Source organism: Cricetulus griseus, chromosome 4 (genome assembly GCF_003668045.3).
Source record: "Cricetulus griseus strain 17A/GY chromosome 4, alternate assembly CriGri-PICRH-1.0, whole genome shotgun sequence".
Taxonomy (NCBI): domain Eukaryota; kingdom Metazoa; phylum Chordata; class Mammalia; order Rodentia; family Cricetidae; genus Cricetulus; species Cricetulus griseus.
In genome coordinates, this window is record NC_048597.1 from 20,604,733 (window position 1) to 20,627,739 (window position 23,007).

Genomic DNA, 23,007 nt, shown 5'->3' on the forward strand with positions numbered 1-23,007 from the left:
GCAAAGGAACAGGAGCTGAAGGGAAGTGAGAGGAGGGGAGGTAGTAAGAGGAGATGGCAGGGGAAAAGATGGAGAAGGGAGACACATAATGCCTGACACACAGACTGGATATCTGACAGCTGTGCGCAGTTGATCCAGAGGGTACGGAACAGACAGCAAGGGATGTAATCGGAAGAGGCTGCAAAGGGATTGGAAGGAAGTGGTTGAAGGGCAGCATGTGACCAGAGACGTGAGAAGGAATATGACACCAAAGCAAGTTGAAATAAGTGCTGCAGTACAAGGAAGCTAACCAAAGCTTGACAGGTCCTCTTTAGCTTGTTGACTCTCATAACTCCCTGATAGATTAAAACTCCCTGCAACCATTGGAAATTTATGGATACACATTATGAATCACAGTTAACCTAAGCTCCTCATGCCAGGAGCTGTTAGTGCCTTAATTGTCATTGCTTGTAGTGAGTAGCAAAGAAACATACATAAAGAAATATGTGCAGTAAATATCTGTTGAGTTGCATTAAAATCAGCTCATTCATTCAATTCTCCTTTGACTCAGCCTTCCTTTGTTTCTGCCTCTCCTATGTTAAGAAAAGTATCTCTCCCTGATTCTGAATTTATCTGTAATGGGTACCTCTTAAGGATTCCTAGATATGTACAACTTTTATGTTCTGCTTTTTGGTTGGGCTATCTCTTACCTTTGTATATTTAAAAATATTTCTCTATAGAAGGTAAAATTTTAAACTTTCTTATGCAAATCATCCAATTTTAATGTGATAGATACCCAATATAAATACCATTCAAAACATCACATTGTGCCCCATAAATGGATAACACATAGCATTTATAATTTTGCCCACAAGTCAATGTCATACTTTAATATAAAAAACCACAAACATACAGAAACATTCTTATCAGCAAATACACTGAACAATAAAAAATACTTTTTTTGCCTCAAACCACTAATTTTTTACAAGTAGAAACATTAATTCAGAATCACCCCTGGAAACTCTACAAAAACATTAAGTATAGGACTCACTGTTGAAAAAGGCTACAATGGGGTAGGGATCGATGTACTAAAGCCAGGACCTTGCCTATGCTAGTAAAGTGTTACACCACCAAGCTCAGGACTGAAGTTTGGCCTTTAGTGACAGATTCTTTCTGAAGCTCATGACTCTGTGGCCATGGCCTCTTGAGTGTTAGGAATGTAGGTGTGCCTTAATCAAAGGTAGTAACTAAAATAATTTTTAAAATCTGCATCATTTGAAGAAATTAGGAATCATCAAATGACATTTAGTAATATTATAACCTTCACCCCCAGGAGTCTCAATCCTCTGTCAATTGTCTATTAATTCTCAAGTGTCCTGAGAAGAAGTCATACATCTCTTTATGAAGGAGCTCTCTTCAATAAAACTGGCAGTGATATTCCTAGTAGGTACACATTGGTCAATAAGCATTCCAACTTGCTTTTAGGAAGTTAATTTAGACTCTTTCTTTAAAAGAAATGAATAAAGAAAATTAATAATTTATTTAAAATTTAGTGTGAAAAGAGCTCTTTTTCCTCAGCTTTTATTTTTTACCCATCTAAACTCAATTACCTGTGATTCCTATGACCTATTTTCAAAATTGCATTAAAGTCATTGAGTAACAAGATTCTTAGCAATATTTAGTCAGGTGTCATTTGTCTATTGGCAATCAAGATTGATAATGCCTTAAATGGGGGAATTCCAATCAATGGCCATCATCCATACTATTGACTAAATGTTTAGCTACATTAGTAATAGGCCAAATTTTAAACATTTTTAACATTTTGTTATTTTAGGGAACAATCAAATTACTAAAATAATATTGTTCTTTGCATGGCTAATTAGAAAATTAACTCAGTATGAAGGTGAATCTATGTTTTACTTTGAAAGTATTGCCCCTTGTGCTATTATCGGATATACAGATGCCCTTTTCACTCTGAGGTCAGAGTTCAAATTAAGCCTCTGTCCTAAGTAAATTGAGATGAATGGTTTGGCCTTTGTCCCTGGTGTAAAATAGTCCATATCACAAAATCACCATATATCTATATATATCTGTTTTTACAAAATTGGCATAATTGGCATTCTCCTAGGAGTTGGCTGGCATCAAAGCCAAAGCTATATCTTATTACAGGGAAAATTCTTTTCTAGGTCATGGACTTTTTTTTTTAATTTCTAAAAATGGCCCAGAATGTATCTGTTGACTTGTGACAGGAGAGAATTATATTTCATCATAATCAATTTGATAATTGATAACAGCACAGTCAAAACCTAATACATTTACAAAGATGGATGCGCCTTTTGGGAAATGGCAAGGTAAATGGTTGGAATAATTTTGAAGAGAACACCACATATCAGTAGTTTTATTGCTAGCTATATCCATTCATTAATGTTAGGGAAAACAGAGGCTGCTTTTAAAACTCTAATGAACTAAAAGCTATTCATGTCTATCATAAACTTTGAAATTTAACTGTCTGGTCAGAATATTAGAGACAATAATATAGTTGACAATAATAATACTAACCATGTTAATCATTCTTGGAAAACTAGTTTCAATACAGAGTTTCATAGGTTCCTATGCTAATAGTGCCATTATATAATTCCTCAACAGTTTTATTACATCTGTTGATAACTTATCAATATATATATATTATATATATATATATAATATATATATATATATCAAGAGAGAGATGCCTAGGAAAAAATATAATTGTCTGGGTTTAATACACAGTTAAGAAAGACACATAAGCTAATGTAGAGGGATGAGAATCTTCAGGTTGAGGCTGCTCTTATTTTAGTTTTATTTCTTGAACAAAGTGATCATTAAAAACTTTTGTTTGAAAATAATTTTTGATAATACAACCAGATACTCTAAAGAATCTATAATGGAATTACTTATCATTTTATATTGGAAATTTATAGGAAAATGGACTACATTTTATCCCATTATCCATCTACTTAACCATAGTAAATTGAAGAAATGACTATCTGGTAGTTTTCCTTAATTTTGAAACTTATTACCCATGTTTGGGTTAGAAATTTATTAGTATTTTATTTGGTTTACATGTCTCTTTAAGAAAAAGCAGGTCCACCTTTTTCTCTACAATGTGGATATATAACAACAGAAACACAAAACAGCTTGCATTTCTGTTTAGGTCTTAGCAATCTTTCCAAGCAGTTCAGCAACTGTACTTTAATGTATGGAAGTGTTGGATTATCCAGCTTCAGCACACTCTTTTCAAAATCCCTCATCCAAACAAGGACCCTTCAAAAATACAGAATTAACAATTTAACTTTAGTGGGTGGTGTTCTTGTTAGATAGGCTGTATATGCCATTGAAAATCATTAGTACTAAGATTTCCATTACTGTCTTCATTAAGAAAATGAATAACTTGGAGAAGATGAAGTATTTGAAACATACATAATGAATTTACATTCATGTCTCTAACATAAACTGCTTTTGGTTAGACCCGAGTGCCAGGCTAACAAGATTGGAGAAAGCATCATAGTTCCCTGTGAGAATAGCATTAAGCAGGGTAACAAGTAAGAGAATGCCAGCACCATCCTTGGCAAAGACCCAGTGCTGAGATCAGTACAAGTTCTTTCTTCTCTAACTGCTGAGGTAGAGACTGTGTGTGCTAGAACATTGCTGGCCTCAGAGAACACCAGGCTGACAGGTAGGATTGTCATGGCTGCTGCCACAGCGGCTATCCTGAAAATGGACGGTGGTGTGTTATGTTAGGTTTCCCTGAAAATTACCAGATTGTCTGTTTGTAAAGAAGATATGACTGGTGTGTGTGTGTGTGTGTGTGTGTGTGTGTGTGTGTGTGTGTGTGTGTAGTCTATTTTTTCACTGATAAGATGTTAATGTATTGATTTAAAAAAAAATCATGAGTGCCAATTTCTTCCATGGTAATATCTGCTTAAATATGTCAAAATCTTATAGTTCTTTTTATCTCTTTTTGTAAACCATCCCTCTTATTTCTTGGTGCATTTTAGTTCTCAAAACTATTTGCAGTGTATGTTTACAAGATCTGTGATAATTGGTTTTATGCCGTTGCTGTTGCTACAAAGTTGTAGCCAGAGGAAAGATGTTTCCCTTTAGCTTAGAATTCCATTTCTCTCTTAACACTGAAAATGCACAGGCTCTTTGTTTAATATTTATGTCAAGGGTGTGAACCTTAATTTGATATGAGAAAAATATTTTCATGATGAAGGAAAGCTGTAAATCTTATGTGTTAGAAACAAAGAGTGAAATTGAGACAGCTTTTCCTGAGAAGTTTCCTTCTGTTGTGCTATCGTTTCCCAAGGGAAGTGATGGCAGCCATTTTGTTTTGGCTCCTTTAAAAATGAGAATGAACAAGTCACCCATGAGGAGTAATCTTTGTGTACATGAGCATTGTATAGAATTAGGCATAATCCTTTTGTGTACTGCTAATTTCTGAAACATTGTACCAATAGTCACTTAAGAGACAGCAGTAATACTTCTCCTAAGGGGAAATATGTCTACAAAGTATAATTCAAGCACATTAGTTATTCATTTGCAGAGGAGGGAGAATGGTATCCAAACAGCAGGAGAGAAAGCAGAATTGGAAAGAGAATATGTGAATGAAGACTTTAATGTTTTTGTGAACATTAAATTCAGTGAAATTCACAATGTAATTTGTAGGCAATTGCACTGCATGTTGTACAACCCACACTTAGAGAATAAGTTAGAAATGAAACTGGGGCACAGGGCAGCACATTAGCTAAATTCTTCCTGCTACCCACTTATTAAGGTAATACAGATTTTTAAAATATTTATTTTTGTTTATTTGTTTACTAGTGTGTGCATTCTGGTACCCATGGAAGCTAGAAGAAGGTAGAGCTGCAATGCAGGTATTTATGAGTCAAAGTGGGCTAGGACTTAAACTCCAGACTTCTGGAAGAACAACGAGCATTCTTAACTCCCTGAGCCATCTCTCTATTCCCAACAATATGTTCTTTATGCCTATAAATGACAAATAAAATCAAGAAAATAATTGTTCATGGTGTGTAAATTTCATCAAATCTAATTGTTACCTCTGCAAAATACAGTTTTATTGGAGCATGGCATACCAGTTAGCTTGTAGGAAGTTTGTAGTTTCTCTCTCTCTCTCTCTCTCTCTCTCTCTCTCTCTCTCTCTCTTTCTCTCTCTCTGTTGCCTGTATAAATTCATGAATTTAGTCAACAAAAGCAGACCTGAGTAGCTGTCATAGGCATTTCATGGATCACAAAACATAAAATATTTACTGCTTTGCTATATATACAAATATTTGGTGAACTCTGAGTAAAAAGGTGGTGTTTGTAACACTGTGTGATGTTAAGATGTATAGCAATGGTAAATTATAAGAAACAAACACAATGTAATAGGCGTAAAGAAAATGAAGCCCTTTCTGCCAGATCCTTGGATTTGGAATTGTGTGCTCCTTAGAACTGCAATATATTTCAGGTGTTAAAATCACACAGTTTGCCTTCTTTGTCAATATGGTATAGAGAGCTAATAGATCTACCATGCCTCTTCTAACTTCTCATTCCCTCTGTTGCCTCCTATTATGTGGCAGAAGAGTGGCATCTTCAATTGTGTCTCCACACACATTTCTGACCTGGAACTTTATGTATCCTTCATGCTTTTTGTCATGATAGTAAACGTTAATCTCTGAACTCATGTTAAATAATTTCCTTGTAAATATTTTTATGATTGTCAAACAGTGAATACTTCATGACTTTAGGTAAAAGCATTGTCACAGATAAGTTTTGTTTAGATTTTTTTCAACTAGATTGATTTTTTCAAATGGACAGAACTGAGCAAGGGGAATGAAATGGATTGTACCATTTTTGCCCATCTTTGCAATGTGTGATGGTGTAATAAGCAGAGCCATTGTGCAACCTGTCTATGGCTTATGGAGACTCCTGAGAGTAGTCATTTGAGGTGAAACTTGGGCTGGGTAGTGCATGTTTAATTATTCTGTGATCACTTTATAGATTCTTAATATGCCATTGAAGATAAAAATATGTGCTTATGTGGGGGAGACTGGACATAAAGTATCCTTAATTCAAGGACAGCAGCATAGACCTTCCAAAGATAATAAATCTATCCACTCTTCCCGTACCCTATATATTATCTCCTGCTGGAGTAGATGGCAGGGCCTCCTTCATATCTACACTTTCTCCTGATGCTTCTTAGGTATCAAAGTAGTTTTTAAAAATGTGGATAAAGCAACTTGGTGCTTTACATTGCACTTCTGGTGTGATTGTAATTGTTCACATGGCCTTTTAAATAGCCACACAATCTTGATTTAACATTTAAAGCATTTTCTGTTAATCGTCCTAATGCTAAACTCTAGTTATACTAATATATATCATATTCTAGATCATGCACAGTTTTGAAGTCTGTATATTCTATCAGTCATGTTCTTTTCTAGTTCTCAACCATGGATAACTCCATTTATCTTCAAGGACTCTGTGAGCCACTTAATTTCTTGACATATAACCCAGGTATTTCTTCCTGTTTCACACTTTATCACATTTTGCACAATTTGTAAATACATTGTTAGGTATTTTATACTGAAATTTCTGAATTGAGTACTCCTTGTATTTTTTACAATAATTACAAATTTTATTATCAAAGTTTATATACTTTTGAGTATTTCCCTACAATTATTCTGTTTTTAATTCAACCCAGTGTTGCATTTATATTTACATACTATAAACGTATCAAAACAAAGTTCACTTTGTTTTCATGGAATTGCCAGACTATCTTTATTCTGTTGAATAGTGTGATTAGCAAAAGTTAAAAGGAAATCATTTAAAAAAACATGAATAGGATCTCATGTTTATGATTACATTGCTGTTTCTTAGGGAATTATAGGTAGGTATTGAGAGAAATGCTTAATAAATATGAAAACAATTGCCCTTTAAAAATTATAGCAAACAAGTATTTAATCCAAACAAGGCTAATAAATTGCTCAAGGGAAAAGGAATATAATTACATTTAATCACTATCATTAAAAATAGTATTAAGCAGGTTGGATGCTTTTACTTCAGTGCTCTGAATATCAAGTAACCACTGGCTGTTATTTTCTAAGGTATAGTTCCTCATAAGAAATGAGCAGAGTGATCGGAACACATTATTCACTCAGTGAAAAAAAGCACATTCCCTTTGAAATCACCTGTCAGGTGAAGCACCTATGAGAGGAAATGGTTTTTACGATTGTTTAAAATTCAGTGACAAGATTGCCTTTCCATACAAAAGAGAGAGAGAGAGAGAGAGAGAGAGAGAGAGAGAGAGAGAGAGAGAGAGATATGCTTGCAAGCAGCACATTACAGAAAATAAAGATCAACGGGGCAATATGATTAATTTGAAGTTAAAGGAAGGAAGGTCTCTCATTTGTCACCCATTGCCAATTTGCAGTAAGACTTAGTGTTTCATCAAAGGGTTTCTGTGAACTGCTTTAAAGCAATCAGCTTTCCTGGAGCTCACACTTAGGCTATCTCAGTCCTCCTTGAGTCCAGAGTCCTCCCGATTAATCTTTGCTCTCTTCTGTCAACATGAATATTAAGTGATTTCCTCCCTGGTGTATTAGTAAGTTGTCCAGTTTGTAGCTACTTTCTGGGGAAGTCACAACTTGACCCTCACACTGAAGATGACCAGATAGGCCTTCTGATGGCCATGATGCAATTTTCTCTTCTTCCATGTGAAACATAAAGCCACCACAAAGCATCATCCCTAATCAGGAATAAGGCCTGAACATATATACATATACATACATACATACATACATACATACATACATACATACATACATACAGGTAGATAAGCTTTGCTAACTAGATCGTATATTTTAATGTATTCAAAACTTGCTGTTTTCATAGCCATTTTTCCAAAAATTGCTTTAATATACACATAAAGCTACACATCATTTACATAACAAATTTAGATCCTTTAAGTACAAATGAGCAGTCTCATTAAATAGATCATGATAATATTTCATTTTTATCACTAGTACTGTGCCCATTTGTGAATTATGCATGCAAATTTAAATTTTTATTTGCATAAAGGTTCAAGTATGTTCAGTTTGTTTTCACAATATTATTAGTAGGTGAAATGAAGGTCCCTTCTTATCTCTGTGTCTATAATGGAAACCTCACAGTGTCAACCTAACTTATATGGTCTTATCTTTCTTTGCTTTGACGTTTAGGTTTAAATTTGGCCCCTGCCACCTGTGCCATGCTCCAGGACACAGAAGAAGTAGTTAAGAACAGATGAATTTTTTTATGTGTCTTGCTTCTTTACAAATGCCTACTAATGTGATTAGCTGCATTCCTCAGATGGTCCTTTGTGTTCATCTATTATATTTTGAATGAATCAAGGCAGACTCTTCTCTAGCACATTAGGGTGTTTATTGGTTCAGCTGGTTTTCTGACAGATGTTTCCTTTAGGGCAGGGAAAGAACTAATATAGCTAGTTCAGTTAAAACAAATAAACATGTCCTGGGTAAATTCATGGTTTTGTGTTACACAATTTTAGAATACCTGACTCTAGAGAAAGTAGCAACTTTAATGTTTTATTTTTCTCCCCTTTTGTGACATGTATTAATCACTGGAACATTACCTGCAGATGAATAAATGGTGAATCAATGAACACACACAATAGTTTGGAAAAAATAATGTAATTTCAAAAGAGCTCACTGTGCCCCCAAAAAGAGGGGTAACAAGCTAATCTTCCATATCTTCATTCGAAATGTGTGGTGTGTTGCCATTCTTTCTTGCTCATAATTTAGAGAAAAGACTTAAAAATATTAGCTTAACTTTTCTACTTCTAAAATGGTCTTATTTGAAATTCTATCACTAATATTTCATAGCTAGAAATCTGAATATATTAAATATGTTTAGATGTATTCAAATGAGCTGTAAATTGAAGGAGTAAATGCCACCTTGCTTTAGGTTATGCGTATAACAGAATGTGTTGTCTCTTACACATTAGGATTGTAATTTCTGTCAACAGCAACATTAGCATTATATAAAGACCAGGAATGTTTTTTAGGTATCATGTTTTTCATGTTAATTCCAAAGGAGAACATTTTCTTTTTCATGTCACACCTGCATTTTAGGGCATGTAATCTAGAGTGCTTTGTTGATAAAGTGATACTTTAAGGGAAATATACTTTCAATAATAATGGACATTGGTAACATCAGAAAAGTCACAAAATTTGTGCTGTGTCTCACCTGTTGAGATTAACTTAGATTCCTTGCTTATCTGAGCAGCCTAGAGATGGATACATAATATTCAGTGTACCAGGGTACTCCCTTCAATATTCAGCCTAAGAAGAAGAGTAATGGTCAGAACAACAATGTTATTCTACCTTTATGTTCATATAAATACCAAAATGTAGTCTACATATTTTCTAGAGATGGATCACTTTAATCACTTGTTTTTCTCCTGACATCCTAGTAGGACTTTAAATTAATGTGTTTTTTCTAATGAAGAGTAATTTATGAGCCATGTTTTGATTCTATTCACAGATAGACTTATTCAAGTACCTAAAACCAAAAAAGTGTTATAACATCTTTGTCACTGAAAAGTGTAAATTTCATTGAGAAAACTGAAACTCCCCTTTAGCTACAATACAGTTAATATATCTCCAGACACATGTGTGGGTGTAACAGGGCAAATCTTAGCTTTATCTTTTAGCTGACTCTTTGATTTTTCTAGAATATTTTGTCTCAGACACTCATTTGAACACACTATGCCTATTACGTAATTTGCTTCTTATAACATGGGATAAGATATAGTATTCTCACAATGTCATAGAGAGGTATCAACAGAGTGAATACATGCCACACAGTTGTTAACTCTTAAGCTTATATATCACAATTGAGTCTAGAGTTGATTATACTGAGATGAGCTCAGAAGAGGTAGATTTATTCACTGAGAGTTGTGTTTCCATCACTGTCTTAAGACTGAAATATATATATATATATATATATATATATATATATATATATATATATATATAAACCACAGGCTTTCACCAGCTCAGATTCATTCGATTCTCTTATGTTTCTAACTCAATCACAGTGGTTTCATAAGACACCCAGTGTCTCAGCTTCCCATAAGCCATTTTGTGATCTGACTGTCATCAGAATTATGAATAGATTAACTGAAAATTCAGTGGTTTAATTTATCCACTGATAGTTTGTTAAGATTTGTGAAGGTTTTTTTGACACTATTGCCTGTTTCATACCATTAGCAAGATTGCCTTACTAGGTGAAATTCACTTCAAGAAGATTATATTCTGACTTTACTCTTTTAACTAATTTTATGTGTTTTGTTTAATAACAAAAGTGTTTTGAGGCTAATTCCCCATGTGTCCACATTAGATACTTTGATATCCTTTCTTGATAGTGTCTTGAGATTTATAAAAACAAAGATAGTGTTTAAAAATAGCAAGACACATAGCAAATATGAGGATAATTTAAACTATGTTTAGGCTACTGTTAGGTGTAGTTTACTGTGTTGTTTGCCTTTATTATGTCCAGAGTTCTTTATTTATTTGTTTGCTAAATATGTTCTTGGCACAATGATGTGTATTCCGCAGGTAGTGCTGCTTGCTCTATGGTGGCATAGTTAATCTGTGACCTTAATTACAGTTCACCATGGAAGTTCCCTGGGTATAAATGTCAGTGCTAGCCAGGGGCTATTTTGTTCATATCCCATTTGCTTTACAGAATAAATTAGTGCATAGTTCTGAAATCTAAAAACCCATTTTAAGAAAATGTTGGTTGATCAAAGTTGCATCTCTGTATGAATTTATGCCTATTAGACAAACTTCCTGTAGTCTAATCAAGTGCAGAAGAGAACTAGAGCCCTTTAGGTAATAAATAATATCCACATCCCTTCTTTGTTAACCTAAACAGAAGACAGGTTGAACTCTAAAGCTTGGTGGACAAATGAGCAGGTTTTTCCTCTCCTGGTAGTTTTCTTCTCTTGGCTTTTGTGTCCTGTATTTCTTCCCAAGCAGTGTTATGCAAATGAACCAATTAATGTTAGATAAAATGGTCTTCCTCCCTCATGGTGTTTGTAACTAGAAGGGCACCACTGTAAGTCACGTACCTATTCAGGAGACTCTATAGGCCACTGCAAGGGTCTGATTAGCTTGACTGTGGAAGACAATCGCAGAGGCATCTGCTCCGTTAATTTTGAGGGAAAATTTACCAGATGGAGGCTGAAGATTTAAGTGATTAGAAGGTAGTTGATTGGAATACAAATTGGATTAAAAGAAATTAGATTGATATAAATCGAATTGAGTCACAACAGTTTGTGTTGTTCGTACCAAGGGCCAGTGGATTATGGGAGAAGCAGATGCTCCAATGAGATAGGAATTAATGTGGCTTTGACAGTCCATCTGCGAAGGTCTGAATATCGAGTACATCCCTAATCTCTCTCTCCATTTATCAATGCCATAATGTTAATTAGTACTTCATTCATTAAGTTACTTACAGGAGAAAAAAATCTCACCCCATCCCCTCTCTGCCTGAGAATTTGTTATTCTGCCAAGAATTAGAAATCTCTTTTTAGCTTAACTAGTTACAGTTGAATGGGAGGATGGACCTGTGTCCTTTGCCTCATGCATGCAACTGCCTCTGGCACCAGGGCAGCAAGTTTCAAAATATTTGCTTGTACCTTTCTCTTTATAAATACATAGCTAGTGGCAGTCTTGTATTAATGACTAGGTATATTTGCATAAAACTGAGTAACTCTGATGATATAATTACATATGTATATTATACATTTTGATTTTTATAAGAAATTCACTGCCATCATATGTTTTGCTCTTAGGATATATTTGACATTAATATCCAGTGCCAGATTCTTCCTTGAGAGAAAATAAGTAAAATGTTATTTCTATGACTCTGAATGAATGCATAGATTTTATGTCTGTTCACTAGCTGTACTGGTCTATGAAAAATTGGAGGTTACTGAAACTATCCTTTTTGGGTACATAGTGTTTGACCCTGATTGTAAAAGAAAAATATTCACTGAATTGGAAGTAAATGAAGCATCCTTTTAAATGTTCATGTAGTATTGGGAATATGATCCGTTATGACCCAACGGTCATTGACATGATTATTACACCTTTGGCTCAAACAGTATAACTTGCCATCAGGACGGCAGTTCTGTCCTGGATCCTATTCAAGTGACCCAAGGAAGTGAGGAAGTGGAGACTCAATGTGATCTCACCTAAAAGGCAGCTTGGGGATATGTGGACTCCAAGGAGAGCCATAGAAAAATGCCAATGGGTATTAAAGATAATCAGGGAAATACAACTCACTGTGAGAGATGGGGAAAAATGAACATAGAATCCTGCTATGAGAGAGAGTAGCACGGCATTAAAGGTGGTGCCAAGTCATTCAGAAATAATCATGGTACAGACAGGCGTGGGCTGCGTGCCAGTGCAAGCAGGGAGAATTTCTATTTTTGTTAAGTGAGGGAAGACAATGGCTTGTATAAAAGCATATTAAATGTTGTAAAATTTGGGGTTATTACAGAATATTCTATAAGTGTTGTAAAATTTGGGGTTATTACAGAATATTCTATGGGTCATGGCCATTTTCAGCAGTGTGCCTACTACAGGAAGGACCATGTATGTATACATATTTCTGACACAAGCTGACTGTGCCTCTACCTAATATTTCCCAGGCTCTCTTACTTGGATGTATTTTTGTAATCATTCACTTTCTTAGCTACAGAATCTAATCCTTTCAAAATTCCTTCTTCTTCTACTTCAAAGATAATGTGTTATCTAAGAGCCATGCCTGACTGTTAGTTCTGTATGGATGCCACTGAATGTATGCAGACTGTCTTCTGTGGCCCTGCATTTAAAGACTGTATTAGGTTCATATTTCTAATCTGTATTCATTGATATCAGAGATCACAATGAAAGAGTATCAACCCACAATCCATAAAATTCGGAAAAGGATAAGGGAATACTCTGACACTTAAGCCTCCAAATTATACACCTATAAAACAGAATGACGCTGGGCTATGAGAAAAACCATGGGAGTCTGTCTCTGGCTGTTGTATGAGAAATTAAATAGCACCTAAAAATAATTTAGAATTCAGGGGTCAACCCCTTGCTCTTGTTTTGACACTCCAGTGCTCAGTCTAATTGTTGTTTGTTTAATTGGTGGTGGTCGTTCATTAAGAGCCGTCAGTACATCAAGGTGGAGCTCATTGAGCCTGGAGTAGTTATACATGTGTCCTTATTCATGCCTTTGTTTCTGTGACTGATCATTGGGTGTTTAATACCTTTCTGAGACCCGATGAGGATAATTAAAGTAATCGCTTGGTTGTAAACTAATGACAACACAGATACAGCCTCCTCCTTTACTGATTGTTGATAGACTTTAGATAATTGATATATTTTCCCTCTGAAATTTGTTTCTGTGTTTTTGTGCATTAGAGCTCAAATTCCATATGCTGGGCACACAAATAGCAAGGCTGATAAACATATGTCAACTACATTGATGTAACTGTCTTTGTTTCTACTAATGATCTCAGGAGTAACGTGCAGAGGTTAATTGAGGCTCCTAGTTAGCAGATGATATTTTTTGTATATATTTAAAAGCACCTGTACTCCAAATGGAAAAATAATCATCTGGGTTAAGCTATTGCTTGCCTTGTTATTTCATGACTTGTATCTTGTGCCACTGACCCATGTCAGCATGGGCCATTTAGATAAATACCTCAGGGTCAAGTTACCCCAATGAAATAGTGGACTCTGCATTTCAGTTCTTAGCCCTTGTAGCCAAAGAATTTTTAAACTCAGAAACTGAGTGACATGGCCAAGTGTTCATGTAGTTGAGGATGTTCTGGCACCTTGGACAGTCAGTGACACAAAGGCTTTGAGGCAACATGACTAAATGTTGTCCAAATAAATGCTGAGCCTTGGCATTGAGGTTCAGAGTTTTGCACTGCATGGTAAGACTCATAGAGCAATTTGCTTAATCCTGACTGTGTAAACTGGATTTAGAAAAGTCCAATTTGTAAGTCAGCTGGCTGGATAAATGGATTTCTACTCACCAGGGAGAAGGAAGAATTCAAGGGAATCTAATGGAGTTTGAGATTTTCATAACAAACTTCTTTTCTCAAAGAAAACATTTACTTATTCTGAAATTCTTTTATTTTTTGTAGAATTTAAGTAAAATTAAAAGGAAAGAAGACACTTAAATCAGACAAATTAGACACTGTGGCTTGTGAGATTGTGGAACTGGGCTCTAGGAAAGATGGTTACGGTGGGAATGAAGGGTGGGGATACATCTGGAGAAAAAGGAAGACTCCATAGGGATCTATGATAAAGTGGATATGGAAGCCATTGAAGTATTCAGTCTGACCACTGGGATGTTGTATAGCTGAAGATCCTAGAGATCTGAGGATGTTATAGGGATTATAAATAACTGCCACAATGAGAGATTGAGATCCATGGGAAGTACGTACTGAGGAGCTGATTAAGTGACACTTACCTGGGGATCCATTAACTAAGCCCAAAATTACAACACTCTCTGTAATCCCAGTTCTATTTACAGACAATTCAAAGATTTGAGATGTTCACTTTTTTGTCCCATTTATGTTAGAAATGTATAAATAAAGTAATGTCATGTGACTCTCTTTTTATGACACACACACACACACACACACACACACACCCACACACCACAGTTGTCTCTTCTGTAAAGGAACCACAGAACTTAGAAGGGACAGTCATTCTACTCTTAAGTTATACTCTTCATTTTCTTAACATTTCTTCGCTTGTGGCTGCTTTTCTATAAAATCCCACTGGTCAGAGTCTGAAGCACCAGATATCAGCCTGTGAAGACAACACCCCTTCTCCAAGCTGTGCTCTACCCCAAGTTGCCTCTCCCTCAGTTTTCACTGTCAGCCTTCCTGTCAGCCTTCTCTCTCCTACCAGCCTGACCAAGAACAATTTTTGCTTATATTCCTTTTTGCTTTGCAAAAGTGTTACATTTTAACTGTCCAAATGATTAATTCCTTGCCATATGTTAGTAACCTGTGCAAATCTAAACTGATCAATTTCTCCTGCTGCCTCATTTGATAAAGCTTCAAAGTAAATGGACTGAGTGGAATATACCACTAGTTCCCCACCCCCAAGTTTCCTGAAAGTTGCAGATACTTTTTTAGAGATCCAAAGAATTAGGTCGCTTAGAGTTTCATAGCACGCAATTCAAGCAGGGAAAAGATCATTTGAAGACCTTTACAGCACTCTTTTTTGGTGAGGTTTTTCCATTCAGTAGAAAAATAAGCTCCCCTTTTTCCTTCACACTGAATCTTTTCACTGAAAACAACACTCAAGATTTTTGTTGCAGCAGTGATATTATCTGCTAGTCATTTTCTTCTGAAACAGAAGACATGCCTTGGGAGGAAATTTAAAGTTCTGTTAAAGCACTCACTTTAAAAGCCTTCAAGAATTATCATTAATAGTAAAAGCTAAGACGAAAGTAGATCCCCAGATGAAATGTGTCCTGACCATTAAGGTAACTCATATTCCTTATCTACTATCATAACTCTAGTTTGTAGTCTAAGTTCAACCAGCCATTCATATCACCTTAGTATTGGTGGCTTTTTCAGAATTGTTGTGCTTTAACAAATAAAGCTGTGGAAACTCATTTTCTGAAAGAAAATTGCTTAAATTGGATATATTTATTATTTTGATGTGCTCAATGAAACAAAACCAAGGAAATTTTGAAATCCAATTATTTCTGTAGGATCATGAGCATTTGAAAACATTTGAAGATGTTTTAGCATACCTACTTTGTATTAAAAAACAGAGTGCTCTTAGTGTAGTGAACATTTTCATTTTCTTTTGTGTGAAATAATGTGAACATGGGTTTGTATGCTGTAGAAATATGATGCAATGGCCTCCATTTGGGTTGGTCAGCTGTGAAACCCATTCACTCTGAGTCTGATAAGGGAAGACAATGTGATAACACAAGCTGTGTTCAGTTAGTTCCCTTTACAAGACTCCTTTCCTCTCAAGGTACAGGCTTCAGCAAAGAATTGAATATTCAGTTACACAATATAAAGAAAAAACTGAATTTAGCACACTCTCTCGTGCCATTCTCTCAAGAACACTGCATCCATTGAAATCACTATGTTGGTTCCTGAGTTCAATCATTTATGCCACAAACTGTAGCTGTATTTTAAAGTTCACAGTGTCACAGTTATAATTTAGACATTTCAAGGAAAAGTATGTTTTAATCGGCACATTAAATAATTTCATTTTGTCCATTCATTAAAACTACTGGTAAGGACTAACCTGAGATAGGATTATATAGTATTCCTATTCATTTTATGCTATTTAAATCATGTCAGTGAGCCTTCAGAAAACATGGCTTGATGTCTCCTACTCCTCCCTAAACTTCTGATAAAAATCTACCAAGAAATAGGAGTCCTTTTTTGATAAAATAGTTTAGAGAAATGCAAAATATTAATATTGTGCACAACAAAATATCGTGCACAACAAGTTGAGCACAACTTGCAAATAAGTTCTTTGGCATTCCTAGATAATAATACTTGCAACTAAAATCCTGTACATCTAGCATGTTGTGACCTGCAATGGATAGTTAATACATGTTTAAAATAAAATTTCTAATTGTCTGACCTCCAAGAATGAACATTTTTGACTGATTAATTCATTTATGTGACATATTGATGGCAAACATGATACTCTCATATTCAGACCTGTAGCCAGCACATGATCTAAACTGATCAACCTGCTGAGCCTGAAAGGGCTTGGCCCCTTTAGGGACACCAAGAACTGTGTTATTCAGAATGACATTTAGTTCACTGCACAGCAGCAGAAATCCAGAGCACAAATACACTCAAGTTACATTTTAAATTACCTGTTATGGTATCAAGAGAACCATATCTTATGAAATAGGAGTTTGCAGTCTTCACATAGTAATGGATTCCTCTGAGTATAGTGATAAAGTTACGCTAATGAAAACATGGTACACCACAATAATAGAAAGTATTTACCAACTGATTGATTACAGAGCATTTAATACATTGAGAAACATCTGTATCCAGCAATGTTATGTTTGACACTGCCGTGTATTAAAACAAGCAAACCAAGGCTCGGAATAAGTGAGAAACTTGGGATTCCATACTTCTCTTCAGTATGTGAAGAACCATTTTCCTTTGAGTTGTCATACTTAGGGAGAAACATTATTCACTGCTGTTGATAGACCTCACCATTTATCAAAAAGCCATATGTATTTGTAACTCATCGTTAGGTACACCCCTCTGAAGCATTCCTTGGCTTAAGAAGAAAAGAGAGCAATGAACTGAGACTCATGTTAGAACAACCCTTTCAAGGGTTGGGTATTGACTAAAAATAAGCAAGTGTAAAATAATTTCTTATAAGTATGTGTGCTTCTCTGTGAGTGTGTGCACATGTGTGACACCGTGTGTGATGAAAGGACAAGCCTTGGTGGTGGCTCACCATCTACCATGCTTGAGACAAGGTTTCTTTTGTATGCTGCTGTGTATGCCAGGCTAGCGGGCCTGTGAGCTTCTGGGGCATCGCCAGTGTCTACCACCCAGCTCCCTCTAAGACTTCTGGGATTATAGACATGTGATGATGGCATATCTGGCCTCACATGGTTTCTGGTCCTCACACTTGCAGTGCAAGCATCTCATATATTGAGCATTGCTCCTGTTTCTAGTCAATTCTAAACGCTTGTCTATCTATTGAACCTAAGGAATCTAATTCATTTAATGCATGGTAACTAATGTTATTATTTTTTGGTTATGATTGAGCCATTATTATTTCAAGGAACTGTCTGGATTATAATAATATTTTCAGTTCTGTTATTTAAAAGTGACTGATTTATTACATCAGGAAAGGAATTTGTATCCAATTTTTAACAAAGAATGTCAAATTGTGTTTTGTCTTTATGATAATATATTTCATATATTAGAAAAATTATGTGCATTCTAAACAAATTTATAAAAACCAAACATTTAAAAATATATCAAAAGAGTTAAAATGTTAATGATGATGGGAAAGATGTTTTTTTGACACTAACTCAGGTCTTTTACAGTTATAGTCATCAAGATTAAAGACACTGACACAGAATTTTCAGAATATATTGCTTAGGAAGACAAATAGGAGGCTCAAATGATGCCAGTCGATTATGAGTTTATCATGGCCATAAAATTGATGTCAATAGTTTTTAGAAACCTAAATGTTATTATACAATGTAATGTGCTTGAGATTGTTTCATTCTATTATATTTTGTAAAGTCAAAACAATTTTAAACCATGACACATAAATATGATAATAGGAAACTAGGTTTCAAAGGTATCTTTTCAGGTATAAGGATTGCTTTTGTCATTATAAGGTAGGTCTGTCTAACCCATGAAGACCTCTGATTTGGTGGCAAATTACTCTTTAAAGAATATCTTCCACCATTAAGATGGAGCGAATTGATTTGAAAATGGAGTGGATAGATATCCAGCGGGATGCATTGCCTGCACATAGAACGTTTGGAAAATGAATTTATCATGTAGAAAATTAATGTCTTTGGAGAAATATCACCACTAAAATTATCTGGAATACCTTCAGATCAATACATAAATATTTATTCTTAATGTTGTATGTAGATAATGTATGTACTCCCATGTGTCTGCTTCTGCCCTCGGTCCCATACAGTTAGAAAGCTCCACAAGTGATGCTTTAGTGTGAAGCCTACTATTTCCCTGTCACCAGGGTCACCTACTTAGGTGAGATCAATGTCGTGTATGTGAGAAAAAATAAAATATTCATATAAGAAGTAAATGCTAACCTAAGGAAAGTACTAAATAGGACAGGATAGCATAGACAAAAGTAGGGAATGTATCTGAGTTTTAATAATTCCAGCTATTTCAATTAATAGTGGGAACTAAAATGCAACTGATAAATTTAGAGAACTTTTTTATGGATCTTAGTTTCCCTCCATTTACTATGACCAGAGAAGACAATTTTGCTTCTTTTCTTTTTTAATTTTTTTTTATTTGAATTAGAAAGATTATTTTACATGTCAATCCCAGTTCCCTTCCCCTGCCCCCAACTAACACCCTACCTATCCCATACCCTTTCTGCTCCCCAGGGGGGATGAGGCCTTCCTTAGGGAAGTCTTCAGAGTCTGTCATATTCTTTGGGATAGGGCCTAGGCCCATCCCCTTGTGTCTAGGCTCAGGGAGTATCCTTCCTTGTGGGTAAATTCACTTTGCTTCTTAAGTCATGAATAAAATATTTACTTTTAAGATATGTAGCCATATATTACTAGGTATTCTTTGGCTAAAACCATTCACTGAGTGACTCAGAGGTCACGGGATATGGCTCTGTTGGTAAAGCCTAACATCCTGAATCCAGATCCTAAACTCTCATGGATGAGGCTGGACAAAGCAGCAGGCGTATGCAGTCCCAATGGTGGCCCCCATGGCACAAAGTCACCATTGCAAAATAAAGGACTAAATGGCTGGTAATTGGAGGTTTTAGACTCCCCAAAGAGCTAAGAAAGCAGGTACTCTGGAAACTTTGAGTGTCCAAGTTTGAGGGAGGAAATCCCAGGGCCATTGTTCTTGGTTATATTCTCAGTTCTCCATTATAGATTGTGGATCTGAGATCTGATTTTTTCTTTGTACATAAGCCTTCTATATAGTATTCCAGAAAACTAGGTAAAGGGACCTGATGGATATCCTGTTATGAAATTGGGTACTCTGACAATTAAAACTGCCCATTGAGTGATAAAAATAATTATAAGAATCTTGTTTCATGTGACAATTCATTTAATAATAAAAGTTGTCAGTTTGGGGTCTACATTGAAATGCCATGCTTAAGCTTAATATTTCTGTCTCTATTTTGGTATTGTTTCTAGATTATGCTACTATTAATTAATTTCATGGTATAGTATATTACAGGATAACATCAAATGTACTTCATGTACTTCCAGGGGTAAAGGGAATCTTAAACATTTCTTCATGCAAACTGGGTGCTGTCTTGAGAGAATTTTAGTAGTATTCAAAGATAATAAAATCTTACATTGTATCCTAATCCATTACAGACTCTCCAGAGGAAAATATTATCTTGTCATCCTTTTCTGTTCTTTGTGCTCCAATAGGGAAAGCACAATGGGGTTGAATCTTCCCAGAATAAATGCAGCAAAAGTTGTGATGATTACTTCAATGGAGTGATTCATGAATTCCAATTTATTACCAATTATTTCAATTCACTGATCAATGTGGCACCAAGTTACATTTCTGAGGAAAATGTTGAATTGGGTTTATTCTGATGGAGGAATATAAAGTTAAATGTATCAAGCAATAAAACATGAATAAAAACTTCTCAGGAAAGAGACAACTCTTGTCAGCTTTATGGACTGGATTTGGAGAAAATATTCATAATGCTTCACAGAGGAAAAAATTAGATGTACTGACTATTTATAATCCTAATGACAGACTTGTCTTTAGTCTGCCTATAATCCATCTCTCTATGTATCTATCAACCATTTGTCTACCATCAAATTATCTATCTGTAACCTATCATCTGTCTCTCTCTTTTAGTCTATGGAAAACATTAAGTGAACTGTTCATATTTGATTTATACCACACAAATGAGATAAGCAACATTAATAATAGCTGAGTAATAATCTTTCTTCTTCATTTCTGAACTACAGTTTCTTGTTTTACTCTAGCCTTCACTACCCCATGTCATATCATTGTAGTCACCAAACTGGGATGGAGATAATGTTACAATATTCTCCTGTTCACTTAAGTACTGGCATAATTGTAGTCATGTTCCTGGATTAATTTTACAAGTATAATAGTTCATGGGAAACTAATTTGAACAATATGATTACTGTGAATGAGGATGAGCAATTATATCTATTTTAAGACATAAACAATAATGTGGAAATTTTGCTGTGGGAAAGCTCTTCCCACTCTGCTTCTAATTTGTAATGAAGTTCTTCTAGGAGAAAAACTCAGGGCATTTTGGAAGTCATTGTTTGACCTACTGAGGTACTAATAGTTGACAGAGATATTTGTTTTGTGAATTAAAACTAAGGCTAAGTTCCAAGAAATACTGCCTTCCTGCTGAAGAATGAGGCAGGTGCATTTTATTTAGAAAACCTTAAAGTGAAACCAAGAAGTGTACGTCTGGATGCTTGATTGTCCTTACTGAATCATGTGACTGGCATCATTCTAAGATCAAAAGTTCCATAGTGCTCAAAGCACCTGAGCGGGTATTGACTCAATAAAGTAAAAAGTAACAGTACTCATGAGTTATGAGTTATACTTCCCTTGCACAATATTTCAAGAAGTAGCCATGCACTACATAACTTCTGCCCCCCAAGTACATGCAAATATATGTGAACATTCAGCACATGGACTCGTGGCCCACACATACATGCAGTACACACACAAACACACACACACACACACACACACGCATCCACAAATTAAATAAAAAAGGAAATATCTTAATGGTTGTCTGTTGGCACATGTACTAAAATTCCAAAATACAGAGAATGGTTTACGCCCAGTGCATGGATGACTAACACAGACTTGAATAATTTCATATTTAAAGATATTTTTGGGTGATTCTCACAAATAACCTCTGAAAATGAAGTCAGATATTTGATACTTAAATTATGGGTAGTGATATTATGATATATATATATATTATACATACATACATTCATACATACATACATACATACATACACACACACACACACACACACACACACACACACACACACACACACACATATATATATATATATATATATTATATATATATATATATATATATATCCTCTACACCCAGTGGGTAGGCCATCCATGCTCTCCCTTGATTTTTAAGGCCATCTGCCATATTAAACAATGACTTCAGTTATGGAGCCACTACTTTCAAAATCTGGTATCACTTTTAAACACTTTTAAAATTTTCCCATTTTCTTTCTTTATAATAACTAGAGTCAGTTTAATAAAACATTTTAATTAAGCTTGACGTCACAGTTACTAAAGAGGAAACATAAAGATAGTAGATTTAATGTCGGCTACATGAACACTCTGAACTTTATAGCTATTGTTTTGTTTGCTGCCCTATCTTTTCAACAACAGGGTTTGTGTATTTCCTGTAATGTGTGTTATTAACACTACTTCAAAATTAAGGTAATCTGTTTGTTTGAAACCAGGAGAAAAGAGTTTGTGGGCCAATAAACAGATATTTCAAGTGGATATAGTTTTGAAAACTAAATATATATATATATACTTAACCCAACAATATATATATATATTGTTGGGTTAAGTCAGTCAGTGTTATGTAGGAGCAGATGGTGAACACCTTTTAATCTCACAGCCCATGACCCTTTCCTTGCCTCTTCCTCATACATTCCTCCATTTCCCTATCCCTTCCACCTGCCTTCTTCTCTTTGGACTCCTTCTATTCCTACCAATTCTTCTTTCTTTTCTAATAGAACTTCAAATATATTCTTGGCTCAGGGCCACAGAAAATTAAACCATTACTCTTTGGCCTGTGTGTATATCTCAGGAAATAATCTCTTTTACAATGCAGATTTAGACTTTTAAAGCTGCAGTCATATTCTGATTTCTGTGATTTCTCCATCCTTATGTTGTGTCTTTTATATTTATTTGAGGCTACAACATGTATTAAAACTCTGTTAAGTTTCAGTGTTTGGAGAGGCACTCTGTGTATGAGTCCCCCACGCCATTCACAGTAAAGTATGGAATCCCTGTTGAGTTCCATAGTCATGTTAGCTTTTGCCTGTGTTGTCCCTTAACTGAGTCATTTGCTTAAACCAAGTGGATTGATAGTCTTTCATAATTTAAAAGCTCACACCTCTCTGAAAATGCAGTGAAGGATATATCATACACAATCA

General features: G+C 35.2%; 1 protein-coding gene across 6 annotated transcripts in view; it reads left to right on the forward strand.

Annotated features, from left to right (window-relative positions):
* Positions 1-23,007, forward strand: part of Robo2 (roundabout guidance receptor 2) — a 482,486-nt gene that overhangs the window by 18,902 nt on the left and 440,577 nt on the right. The window contains exon 2 of one of the 6 annotated variants that reach the window (XM_027412411.2): positions 4,843-4,895. The exons of the other annotated variants lie outside the window; for them this stretch is intronic. The gene's annotated coding sequence lies outside the window, so the exon portion shown is untranslated. The remainder of the gene's footprint in view (positions 1-4,842; positions 4,896-23,007) is intronic. 6 annotated transcript variants of the gene reach the window in all.